At 33.6% G+C, this 13,397-nt stretch overlaps 1 pseudogene; it reads left to right on the plus strand.

Moving 5' to 3' along the window:
* The first annotated feature begins 7,203 nt into the window (after positions 1–7,203).
* Positions 7,204–7,324, plus strand: LOC132672723 (small nucleolar RNA SNORA70; annotated as a pseudogene).
* The last annotated feature ends 6,073 nt before the right edge of the window (positions 7,325–13,397 follow it).

The raw sequence follows: 13,397 nt of genomic DNA on the forward strand, positions 1-13,397 counted from the left end.
AAGGTATTTGTAAGTATATGGGAGATATCCTCCAGTTTTATCACACATTCTAAATTTTATTTTCTTTATATAGTTAACAAGAAAATTGTGATATGTTAATGCTTTTCAAATATTGCTCCATGAAGCTCTTGCGATACGGAGGACAACATAGGAAGAATGAGTGGGTAACTGGACAAGGAAGTCATCTCCAACTGCAATCTCAGAGTAGCTAGAATTGTAATCCTTTTAAAGCACTTGACCCATGGGGTGCCTGGGTGGCTCAGCTGGTTGAGCCTCCAACTTCACCTTAGGTCATGATCTTGTGGTTTGTGAGTTTGAGCCCTGCATCTGGCTCTGTGCTGACATCTCAGAGCTTGGAGTCTGCTTCAGATTATGTGTCTCCCCCTCTCTCTGCTCCTACCCCACTCACTCTCTCTCTCAAAAATAAATAAACATTAAAAATTTAAAAAAAAATAAAACTTTTGACCCTCATGAAATATTTTTTTCTAAGGAAAATGTCATCTCTGTTCAATTGAAAAATTTTGATACCAGTAGGTTAAATGACATCTGTACATCTTTATTTTCCTGAGAAGATAAAGCAAGTAAAAAAAAATAATAGTAACAATAATTAATAAAATAACTAGGAACAGCATCTTGAAATATCCTGTGGGTTTTGGCTTTCATATTCATGACTACATAAAGCCATATAAACAAGAAGGAAAGAATTTCCATAGTCATATTCCCAGATACCACATAATATTGGGTAAGGTTAAGTGATTTTTCTTAGCTCTAATATAAAAATTTATCCCTTAACTATTAAATGAAATAATTTTAAGATTATGTATCTTCATATTACTATAAAGTAAGATTTGATACATATTTATTTGATTATTTTAATATATAACCTTATAAAACTACACAAATCTAATTTTCTCCTAAAAACAGTCTCACTCTGATTTGTGTGACTATGCGATTGTATTTATCACCAGGAATAACTCTATAGTCTGTTTCCTCAGAAATAGGTTCTTAGACTATTAAACTAAAGGCAAAGGAAAATCCAGCCCCATTTTGTTATTTTTTGTTATTCAATGATGAATAATTATTACTTCATATTCTGTTCATTTCTACTGTATTTCAGTGTTTCTACAGTATTAACTTAAGTGGAGGTAAAGTTTTTTTTTTTTTTTCTTTTATGACAGATTAAGAGACAATGAGAAAGAAAGAGAGGGAAAAAAAGAAAAAAAAATATGGGGGTTTCAAATGCAAAGACCTAATTATGTCTAATATTACTAAAAATTTGAGATGGATAAGTCTTTTTTCATAAATTTTAAGCTAGATAATACCTGTAGGTCTCAGTAGAGAAAGGTTTACTACACAAGAGGCTTGCTTGCCAGACTGATTTGAGTTTTCTGAGGATGACCCATTTCAAGATTTAAGAGGGATAGTTCAAGTGTCATGGAATGTCATAGAATATACATATTCCAAAGAAATTCAGATTCTTTTATAATGCACATACACTGACAGTATAATAAGGTTTTGTTTTCTAAAGGCCAAAATCTGTGCAGAATTTGTTTATAGCTGATGTGTATTGAGAATTTTAACAACCTCCAATAGTCTTCTAAATCAGAAAGTCTCCTAAGTCATATAACAACAGGTTATTGACAAGCAGTCTGACAATGTTCAAGCTAAAAATAAGGCTGCTATCTTCACTTTAGATTTTACTTTTATGATTACTTCCAGTCATTAATTTCTATCTAGGAAGAATTTAGACATAAGATCTTAATATATAAGAATTTATAGATCAACTGATAGTTGCTACAGAGAAACTTATCAGATAAAGATGAACTTGTATCAAAATTAGTCTAACTGGGCAGTGAGTCAAGATATTCTTTCTGATAAAGTTGGAAAGCCCCATCTACTATTCCTGAGGCTTCTCATCAAGAACCAACACTTTGTTTATTACTCCTAAATCTATATTCTGTTCATATGTCCTAAAGGGGCAGATCAATATCTCTGGATACCTCATTAACAGAGACACATTGTAGTCTATATGCCTAAAAATATCCCCATAGCATTGTTCCAGTATATTTCCCTCTCTCTTGTCTCACTAAATGGCACCATACCCAACCAACATTCAGCCAAATAAATATATACTTACTCTCTACTTTGCCTTTCTTTATTATTTCACTCGTTTACCTGTACTGTAAGTGCTAACAATTCTTTCTTAAACATAAGCTTAAAATATGGCACAACACTCAATTTCCCTTTTCAGGGATTCATCTTTAACCTGAACTAATTTCCTGCTTTTGTAATCACCTCAATTCTATTTTTTCTACCCAGTCAGTAGAATGGCATAATATATAAATCTAAACTTAGCATTTGGAATTTAAAACATCAATTAATAACTTTATAGTCAATTTAATTCATAGCTGTGTATAAAACTCTGCTTAATTAATATAGAGATTGGCTTTTTAAAAGTCCTTAAAACATTTTTACAAAAATATAGTATGCCGCAGTTGGAATGTTAGAGTCAATATGAGATGAGAAGAAGGAAGGGGAGAGAGCATGGGTCATGACCCACTGAGATGACTATGGTTGGAGAGAGAATTCATAGGTTTTTTTGTTTCAAATTATCACAGTCATTATGTATGTCTACAATATTAAATCATGAAGGAGGAGAAATATGATGCTCTTACTGAGTTGGACAGTACCATAAAAATCTTTACCTTAAAATCTTTTGAAATCAGGGGCACTTGGGTGGCTCAGTTGGTTGAGCATCAGACTCTTGATTTTGGCTTAGGTCATGACCTTAGGGTTCATGAGATCAAGCCCTACACTCAGCCCTGTGCTGTCAGTGCCAGAGCCTGCTTGTGATTCTCTCTCTCCCTTTCTGTCTCTGCCCCTTCCCTGCTTGTTCTTTCTCTCTAAAAAGAAACAAATAAACTTAAAAAAAAAGAAAAAAAAGGACAAGCTCTTTAAAAAATAGTCTTCCAAAATCAAATGCTTCAGCTACAATACAAAACAATGTAAGCTATAAAGTAATTTAATGATATTCAATTATGAAGTACATAATTATAAAAATGAGGTAAATTTTATACATAAAAATGATTATGCAATGGAATTAGTAAAATCTGTATTTTTATAATTAATTTTTCAAGATTGATGGAAAAATAAAACCATGTAAAAATAAAGAGAAGCTAAGGATATTAAAATCCAGCACCAACAAACTCAAGGAATTTCTAAAAAATGTACTTAAAAATGAAGAAATTGAGCCAAAAGTTTGAAAGTATGAGATTCAAGGGGAGAAAACAAAACAAAACCAAACAAAACCAAAAAAAAAAAAAAAAAATGAGAGGACACCTTATGCCCAGGTCTTAGTTTTTTTATACCAAAGAGTTCCTTGGATAAATCCCTAATTCTAGGACCAAGACAAGAAATATATAAGATGAATTTTATTATTCCAGAAAGTAGGAAAGTGCTAAATACACATACACAAATAAGAGTATAGGTATATTAAAGGATATACAAAAATCAACTAAAAGAGCTCTCATGGATAAAGCTGGAATAATTTGAGCAACAAATTAAATAATTATTCGATTACATCACAAAATATAGAATAAATATTTATGAATACTGGTATAAGCACACACGTAAATAAATACATGGGAAAATATAGGCGGAACTCTTGTGGATAAGTCTTCAAAATAATTTTTGTAGATAATCCAACTCTCAAAGAGATAGAAAGTAATTTTTTACCTCTTATGTGTGGGCTGTGTAAAGTGACTTTCTTCCAAAGAAGACAGTATAGAAAGGGAAGGGAATCCCAGTAAGTTTACAGAAGAGAAATCTGACAAACATGTCCTCAGTCAGGGAATCAAGGTAAACATCAACAGTAATGAGTCATCTTGAGAATATATATCCTTGATATGAAATGGTGAGAATGGCACATTACCTCTGTGTTCTGACTCCCATGAATGCATTACTCCTGTGCAATCATGAGAAACCCCAAATAAGAAACATTCTACAAAATACCTGACCAATACTTCTCAAAATTGTCAAGGTCATCAAGAACAAGGAAGTCAAATGAACTGTTACAGCTCCTAGAATCCTATGGAAAGATGATGAATAAATGTAATATTTACCGTGGATGGGATCCTAGCAGTAAAAAAACATTTAGTAAAAACTGAGGAAATGTATGAATAAAGAATGGACTTCGTATAATAATGCACTGATACTGTGCAAATATGTTATGTATATATATATATATATATATATATATATATATATATATAAAATATACCATATTAATATAAAATGTTATTATAGGAGAAATTGGGTATGCTGTACATGGGAACTCTGTAATATCTTTGTAACTTTCCATAAATGTCCAACTATGAAAAAGAAGGGGATCCAGTTTCCAGTTCTGCATGTAAAATACTTGGAAGTTGCCACTCTGTACTAAAAAGCTGAACAGACTGAAAAATTAATAACTCTTCTTGTGTGCTCAAGAAGACAGGATACATTGGGGCTCCTGGGTGGTTCAGTCGGTTAAGCACCTGACTTCAGCTCAGGTCATGATCTCACGCTTCCTGGGTTTGACCCCGTGTTGGGGTCTGTGCTGGCAGCTCAGAGCCTGGAGCTTGCTTGTTTCAGATTCTCTCTCTCTCTCTCTCTCTCTCTCTCTCTCTCTCTCTCTGCCCCTCCCCCACTCATGTTCTGTCTCTGTCTCTCTCTCTCTCAAAAATAAATAAATATTAACATTTTATTTTAAAGAAGAGAGGACACAGGGCAAAACACTGCCCTCAAGACGGGACAGACAGCCAGGTGAATCTAGGGAGTTGTGGTTTACCTGAGCAGATACTCACAGCAGAGCTTTCTTCAAGAACCAGTGCCAGGGCAGGAACACCAGGGAACACAGGCAGTGTAGGAAGGAAAGAATTTTGTGAGGTTTACCTCCAGAAGCTCAAACAGGTTCTCACAGTAAATATCTGAGGAAAATCCCCTTCAGCTCTGGCAGAGGGAAGTGAAAAGGAAGCATTTTGAAATACTGAACGACATCATGTTCTTCTTAACAAGGCCTGCCCTCAGGAGAAACCAATTAACCAGAGCCTAACTTGCTAGGGTATTACCACAGCTTAACTGACATGGCAAAAGGGGAATACCCAATTCCTGCCCTCCCTAGCCATCCTGCTCACTGAACTGGAGACAGAGTAAACAAGAAAACAAATACATAAACACAAACAAACACTGACAAACACTTGTGAAACTCATAGTCCAAAGGACTAGACTCACCAGCAGACCTCACAGGACCATAGAAAACTTCCCCTCCCATCACACCTCACACCACATTACTAAAGCCCTATTTACAGCAGTTCCTTTATCCAGTATATCAAGTCCCATTATCAAGAAAAAAAAAATTACAAAGTATACCAAAAGATAAAAAACAAACAAGCACAATTTGAAGAGGCAGAACAAGCATCAGAACCAGATGCAGCAGAAATGTTGGAATTATCAGACCAATGTTTTGAGATTGTTTTCTTAAGTTATCTTTCTGCTACTTTGTCACTAGAGTATAGAAACAGGATAGATTGCAGCATTATTTACAGCAGCCAAGATATGGAAGCAACCTAAGTGTCCATCAAGAGATGAATGGATAAAGAAGATGTGGGATATATATATATATATATATATATATATATATATATATATATACACACACACACAATGGAATATTACTCAAACATAAAAAAGAAAGAAATCTTGCCAATTGCAACACTATGGATTGTCCTAGAGGCTATAATACTAAATGAAGTAAATCAGCCAGAAAAAGACAAATGCCATGTGATTTCACTTGTATATGGAATCTAAAAAAAAAATCCAACAACAAAACCAGATTCATAAATTTAGAGAACAAATTGGTGGTTGCCAGAGGGGAGGGAGAGTGGTAGAGGAATAGGCAAAATCAGTGAAAGGGTTTAAGAGGTACAAAGTCCCAGGTTACCTGTGTGGCTCAGTCCCTTAAGCTTCTGACTCAATTTCAGCTTGGGTCATGATCTCGCCATTTATGAGTTTGAGCCCTGAGTAGGGCTCAGTACTGCTAGCGTGGACCCTGCTTGTGATTGTCTCCCACTCTCTCTGCCCCTTCCCCACTTTCTCTCTCTCTCTTTCCCAAAATAAATAAACTAAAAAAACAAAAACAAACAAAGAGAGAGGTAGATAAAAGAACTACGAGAATTCCTTCCATAGTACACAGGACATAGCTGAAGACAGAATCTTTGAATTAGAGGATATATCAACGAACCTTGAAAACGAAAAAGAAAAGAGAACAGAGATTAAAAAACAAAACAAAAGAAAACAGAACAGGTTATCCAAGGACTGTGGGACAAATACAAAATGTGTAACATACACATAATAGGACTACCAGAAGAAGAAAAACAAAATGATAATGTCTGAGAATTTCCCCAAATTAATATCAAACACAAAACCACAGATCCAGGAATCTCCGAGATCCAGAGATCTCAGGAATCCTACTATGCATGATAAATGCCCCTCAAAAACTACACCTGGAATTTCACTTCAAACTACAGGAAATCAGATACATAGAAATAATCCATAGAAAAAATGCCACAGGGAGAAAAAATAAACTCCTTACCTACAGAGGGACATATATCAGAATTGCACTCATAATTAAAGTATAGGGAGGAAAAAAGACTACCAAGTTGGAAATCATTCTTCAAAAGTGGAAAAGAAATAAAGCAGACATTTTCTCAGAGATTGAGGGTATATTTTTGCCAATAAGCCTGCTCTGCAAGAAATGCTAAAATACATTCTCTAGAGAAAGAAAACAAATATAGGTCAGAAACTTAGACAAATGTAAGAAAAGGAATAGTATCAAAGAATTGATATGTAAAGTTAAATAAAAAAATTGTTTTTCTGATCATTAATTGATCAGATATCAATGTGTTAATTATAATAATACCAAAAATGTATTTGATTACATAATCTATGCCTAAGTTAAATGAATGATAATAATGATACAAGGGACAGGAGGAGAAATTAGGATTATTTTGTTATTGTAAGGTACTCACACTGCCCATGATTAGCTCTGCATTATTTAAATGTGGACTTGGATTAGCCTATAAAATGTATATTGAAAACTCTAGGACAAACACTAAAAAAAATTAAAAACGACAACAAAAGAAACAAAATAACAACAAAAACAAACCACAGCCAATTAAACCAACCAGGCTCTTTTTAGATGTCCAATGACTGCAAACAGCAGCTTCCTTAGTAGTATATGCAGTCTGTTGCTCATATGGCTTGGCCTAAGTACATGGAGATGGACCTTTCTTTTGGACATTTATGTCTTACCTCAAGTTGATCCCATTCTAGGCCCCAGACAGATATGTGGGGTGCCTTTGGCCCTAGAGTACAGTGGCCAAGATCCCCATTGGGCAAACCATCAAATCCACCAGTTCCACACCACAAAACAAGGACAGAGGTCCTATGCAGGGTCAAGTTCAAGTTATCTGGCTGCTGGAAGACCCACATCTTCAAGAAGAGAGGCTTTACTAAGTTTAATATGAATGAATTTGAAGACATGGTGGCTGAAAAGAAGCTCATCGTGGTTGGCTGTGGGGTCAAATATATTCTAATTGTGGCCCTAGAGAAATGGCAGGCCCTACATTCCTAAAGTCATCAGTTTCAGTCACTGCCTAATCCTTAATCACCAATAAAACCTACTTCCTGTCCCTCCCAAAAAAGAGTTAAAAATAAAAGCAAAACAAAAAAAAAATACCAAATTCAGTTGATCCTTGAAAAACACAGGTTTGAACTGCACAGGTCCATTTATACATGGATATTTTAGACTTTAGTACTATAAATATATTTTCTCTTCCTTATGATTTTCTTAATAACATTTTCTTTCTCTAGCTTGTACATTGTGAGACTGTAGTGTATAATACATATACATAAAATGTGTTAATGGGCTGTTTATGTTATTGTGTATCTTCCAGTCAACAGCAGACTATTAGTAGTTGTTTTCGGGGCATAAAAGTTTTATGTAAATTTTCAATTGTGCAGTGGAGGGGTGGGTTTGTGGAGCTTCTAATCCCCATATTATTCAAGGGTCAACTATATAAGTGACTTGCTAAGAAAGGAGAGAAAATGGAATCATAAAATATGTACTTAAAACCACAAAAGGCAGAAAAAATAATGGAAGACAAAAATAGGAATAAAAACAAAGGCAACAAATAGAAAACAGTAATGAATATAATAGATATCAATTCAATTGTATATTGGATAGCAATAATCACTTGGAATGTCAATGGCCTAAATGTACCAATTAAAAGACAAAGATTTTCACAGTCAATCAAAAAGAAGACCTATCAATATAGTGTTTATAAGAATCCAATTTAAATAAAAAGGCACATGAATTAAAAACAAATGCATGAATAAAGATGTACTATGCTAATACTATTTTTTAAAAAATAAATTAACGATATCAATTTCAAATAGAACAGAATTCAGAGCTAAAGTATTATCAGGGATAAAGGCAGGGGATTACAACAGTGATAAAATGTTTATTATATAGGAAGACCTAACCATCCCAACTGTGTATATACCTAACAGTAGACCACCAAACACATGAGGCAAAAACTAATGGAACTTCAAAGAGAAATAGATGAATCCATATCTAAGTTAGAGACTTCAACACCCCTCTGTCACAGATGGACAGATCTGGCAGGCAGAAAATCCGTAAGAACACAGTTGAACTCAACAACACCAGCTATTACCTGGATATAATTGACATGTATAAAGTACTTCATCCAACAACAGCAAAATATACATTCTTTTGAAGAATGGAACATTCACCAATACAGACCACATTCTGGGCCATAAAACACCTTAACACATTTAAAATACAAGAAACAATGCAATGCTTACTCTCAGACCACAAAGGAATTAAATTGGAAATCAGTAACAGAAAGATAGCTGGAAAATCCCAAAATACATTGAGATTCAACAACACACTTCTTTTTCTTCCTTCCTTCCTTCCTTCCTTCCTTCCTTCCTTCCTTCCTTCCTCTTTCCTTCCTTTTTCTTTCTTTCTTTCTTTCTTTCTTTCTTTCTTTCTTTCTTTCTTTCTCTCTTTCTTTCTTTCTTTCTTTCTCTCTCTCTTTCTTTTTCTTTCTTTCTTTCTTTCTTTCTTTCTTTCTTTCTTTCTTTCTTTCTTTTAAAAACAACACACCTCTAAGTAACATATCAATCAAAGTAGAAATCTCATAACAAATCATAAAATATTTCTAATACAAGGTTAATATATAAGTCAATGGATTTTCTATGTACCAGGAATTTTTATAAAGTGTAACTTTAAAATTAAAGACACAGAACTTTTCCCATCAGCAGCCAAAAATATGAAATACGTAGGTATAAATCTGGCAAAATATGTACAAGATCTGAGAAAACGACAAGACTGTGATGAATAAAATCAAAGGACTAAATAAATGGATGGATATTTCATGTTTATGAATAGGATGGCTCAGTATTGCCACAATGTCATTTCTTCTCAACTTGATACATAGATTCAATGCAATTCCCATCAAAATCCCACCAAGTTATATAGTGGATATCAACAAACTGATAAACTTTATATAAAGAGGCAAAAGAGCCTGAATGGCCAGCCCAATATTGAAGGAAAAGAACAACGTTGGAGAACTGACACTACTCTACTTCAGGACATATTATAATGCTATAGTAATCAAGACAGTGTGTGGTATTGGTGAAAGAATGGATGAAGAGATCAATGGAATATAGTAGGGAGTCCAGAAATATACCCCCAGAAATATAGTCAACTGATCTCTGAGAAAGGAGCAAAAGTAATATAATGAAGCAAAGACAGTCTTCCAAACTGAATGGTACTGGAACAACTGTACATCTACATGCAAAAAAAAAAAAAAAAAAATCCCCCAAAGAATCTAGAACCAGATCTTACATTTTTCACAAAAAATGACTCCAAATGGATCATAGACCTAAGTATGAAACAGAAGTATAAATTCCTTGACTATAACACAGGAGAAAACTTAGATGACCTTGGGTATGGTGGTGACTGTTTAGATAACACACCAAAGGCATGATCCATGAAAAAAAAAGAACAATTATCTAGGCTTAATTAAAATTGAAAACACAAGTTCTATGAAAGACAATGTGAAGACAATGAGAAGACAAGCCTCAGATTGAGAGAAAATATTTGCCAAATTCCATGAAAGATTGTTGTCCAATATATACAAAGAACACGTAAAACTAAACAGTAACGACAACAAAAAAAGATGAAAGATTCAGATACCAAGCCAAGTATACACATGGCAAAACAGCATATGAAAAGATATTCCACAACCTATTTTATCATGGAAATGTAAATTAAAACAATAGCAAGATAACACTACACACTTATTCGAATGGCCAAATTTCAGAACACTAACATCAAAAGCTGGTGAAGATCTTAAGCAAAGGAAAGTTTCATTTACTGCTGGTGGGAACGCAAAGTGGTACAACCACTGTGAAAGATAATTTGGCAGTTTCTTACACAACTAAACACACTATCACTACAAAATCCAGCAGTGGTACCTAAGGAACCATACGATCCAACCCTAGTACATAGGATAAGCACTCTTAGGTATTTATCCAAAACACTTGAGAATTTATGTCAGCACAAAAACTTGCACACAAACATTCATAGTAGTTTTACTTATAATTGTTGAAACTTGGAAGCAACCAAGATGTCCTTCAGTAGGGGAATGGATAAACTGTGGTACATCCAAACAATGGAATATTATTTGGCACTAAAAAGAAATGAGCTGCCAAACTAATGAAAGGATATGGAGGGAACTTAAAAGCATATCACTAAGTGAAAGGAGCTAATCTGGAAAAGGTTACATACTATATGATTCCAAATTTATGACACTTTAGAAAAGGCACAGCTATGGAAACATTTAAAAGATGAGGTTTGCAGAGGAGGAGGTATGGAAAGGCAGAACACAGAGGATATTGAGGGCTGTAAAATACTGTATATGATACCATAGTGATGGATACATGTCATTATATATTTGTCCAAACCTACATAATGTACAGAACCAACAGTGAAACATAGATACTGGGTGATTACAATGTTTCAGTGCAGGTATTAATTGTAACAAATGTACTATTATGTAGGGATGATTGATACTGTAGGGAGTCTATATGTGGATGGCATCAGAGGATATATGGGAAATCTCTGTACTTACTTCTCAACCTAAAATTGCTCTAAAAACGTAAAGTCTTGATTAAAAATACAACATGAAAAAAAAACTTTGTAGACAAAGTTAGATAGATAATTTATTTTCAGCAGATCAGATCTAAAGAAATTAAAAAAAATACTTTAGGTACAAGAATATGATATCAAAGAATAAGTTGAATGAAACATTTAAAGATGAAGATTAAACATAATTTTATAATGTGTGTGTGTACATACGTTTTCCCCCTTATTTTTAACTTCTCTCTGACAGGTGCTGAACATTTTCCACCTCCAGGTTATACAGGTCTGTCACAAATACTCTATTCTACAGGTTATAGAATGAGAGTAGCCCTAGACAATACATAAACAAATGAGCATGGCTATCTTTCAATAAAAAATTTTTTACACAAATTTTATCTCAAACTACATTATTATCCACCAAAAATATTCAAAATTAGTATGCAATTGTATGATTTATTATTATTATTATTATTATTATTATTTTTTTTTTTTTTTTTAAGAGAGAGAGCATGAGCTGGGGAGAGGGACAGAGGGACAGAATCTTAAGTAGGCTCCATGCCCAGTGCAGAGTCCATTGCTGGACTTGATATCACAACCTTGGGATCATGGCCTGGACTGAAACCGAGTCAGACACTCAACCAAATGCACCACCCAAGTGTCCCATAAATTTTGGTATGAAAAAATGTAAACTCTAACATAAAATTAGTAAGAGATATGAGAAGGAAGTTCACCAAATAAAAAAAAGAGAGAGGGGTAATACACAAGTGAAATATATCCATATTTACATCTAATAAAAGAAATAGAACTTGAAGCAGTAACTAGCTTTTTGTCAAACTAGAAAAAAAAAATACCATAATTGTTTCTCCTTTTGTTTCTGTGGCTGTTTTTATGGTATCATCCAGTATTGGTACTTGGCTAGATGAGTGGGAACTTTCAGCTGTGGCTAGTTAAACCAATTATTACTTAATATTTCTAGTGAAAGGAGTACAAAGTAAAGCAAGAGCCCTAAGTTAGCATGCCCTTTGGCTCATCCACCCCTCTTTGAGAATTTATTCCTAGAGAAAACTTTTTTGTTTGTTTTTTATTTTTCTTTATTTTTTTTAACGTTTATTTATTTTTGAGACAGAGAGAGACAGAGCATGAACGGGGGAGGGTCAGAGAGAGGGAGACACAGAATCTGAAACAGGCTCCAGGCTCTGAGCTATCAGCACAGAGCCCGATGCGGGGCTCGAACTCACGGACCGCGAGATCATGACCTGAGCCGAAGTCGGCCACTTAACCGACTGAGCCACCCAGGCGCCCCTGTTTGTTTGTTTTTTAATGTATATTGGAAATCTACTAGCCTAGTATGGTTCAGACTTTAATATATAAATTACCTAAGTCTCTGGGAAATAATTGTTAATGACATGCAGGAAATTTTACAAAACTATCACATTAATAAAGCAGGTTACAAAAGAGCATTGTTCTTTTTTCCTTATAATTACTTTCATATGCATCTTTTTATAGAATACACAAAACCATAGTTGCTAAAATCTTATGGATAATACATGTATGTATTATTTCATACATTGTACTCACTTTCTATTATAATACACGCTGCTTTTTTGGAAAATAAAGTTTTATCATAGCATGTAATGAAAATATACATTTTTCTGAAAAAGAAATTGTTAAATGAGCTTAGTATCAGTATGGAAAATAACCCATACTCACAGAATATATTAATTATTACTATTTAGGGAATTATAAATTTTCTAGATTTCATATAATCACATATATGAAGTTTTATAATTATAATAACTTTATTAATACATTTTAGCATTCTGAAGATGAAATGTGAATTTTTAATGAATGCACAAACTATTAATAAGCATAATTGTTAACTGCTGCATAATTCTGCATAATTTTACATAATTGCACATAGTATTATTGTGTTGAAACCTATTTAGTTATTCCTGGACAATGATGTGTTTTATTTAAATATTGTAAACGGTCCTGAAATACATATTCATATATATTTGCATGAATTAATAAACAAATGTATAAATATCATTTCATTTAACAGATTTCTAGAATGTATATTGCTATGTGAAAATACCTAATATTTTAATAGACCTTTGTATATAAC

The sequence above is a fragment of the Panthera onca genome, chromosome A3 (genome assembly GCF_046562875.1).
Source record: "Panthera onca isolate mPanOnc1 chromosome A3, mPanOnc1 haplotype 2, whole genome shotgun sequence".
NCBI classification, from domain to species: Eukaryota; Metazoa; Chordata; class Mammalia; order Carnivora; family Felidae; genus Panthera; species Panthera onca.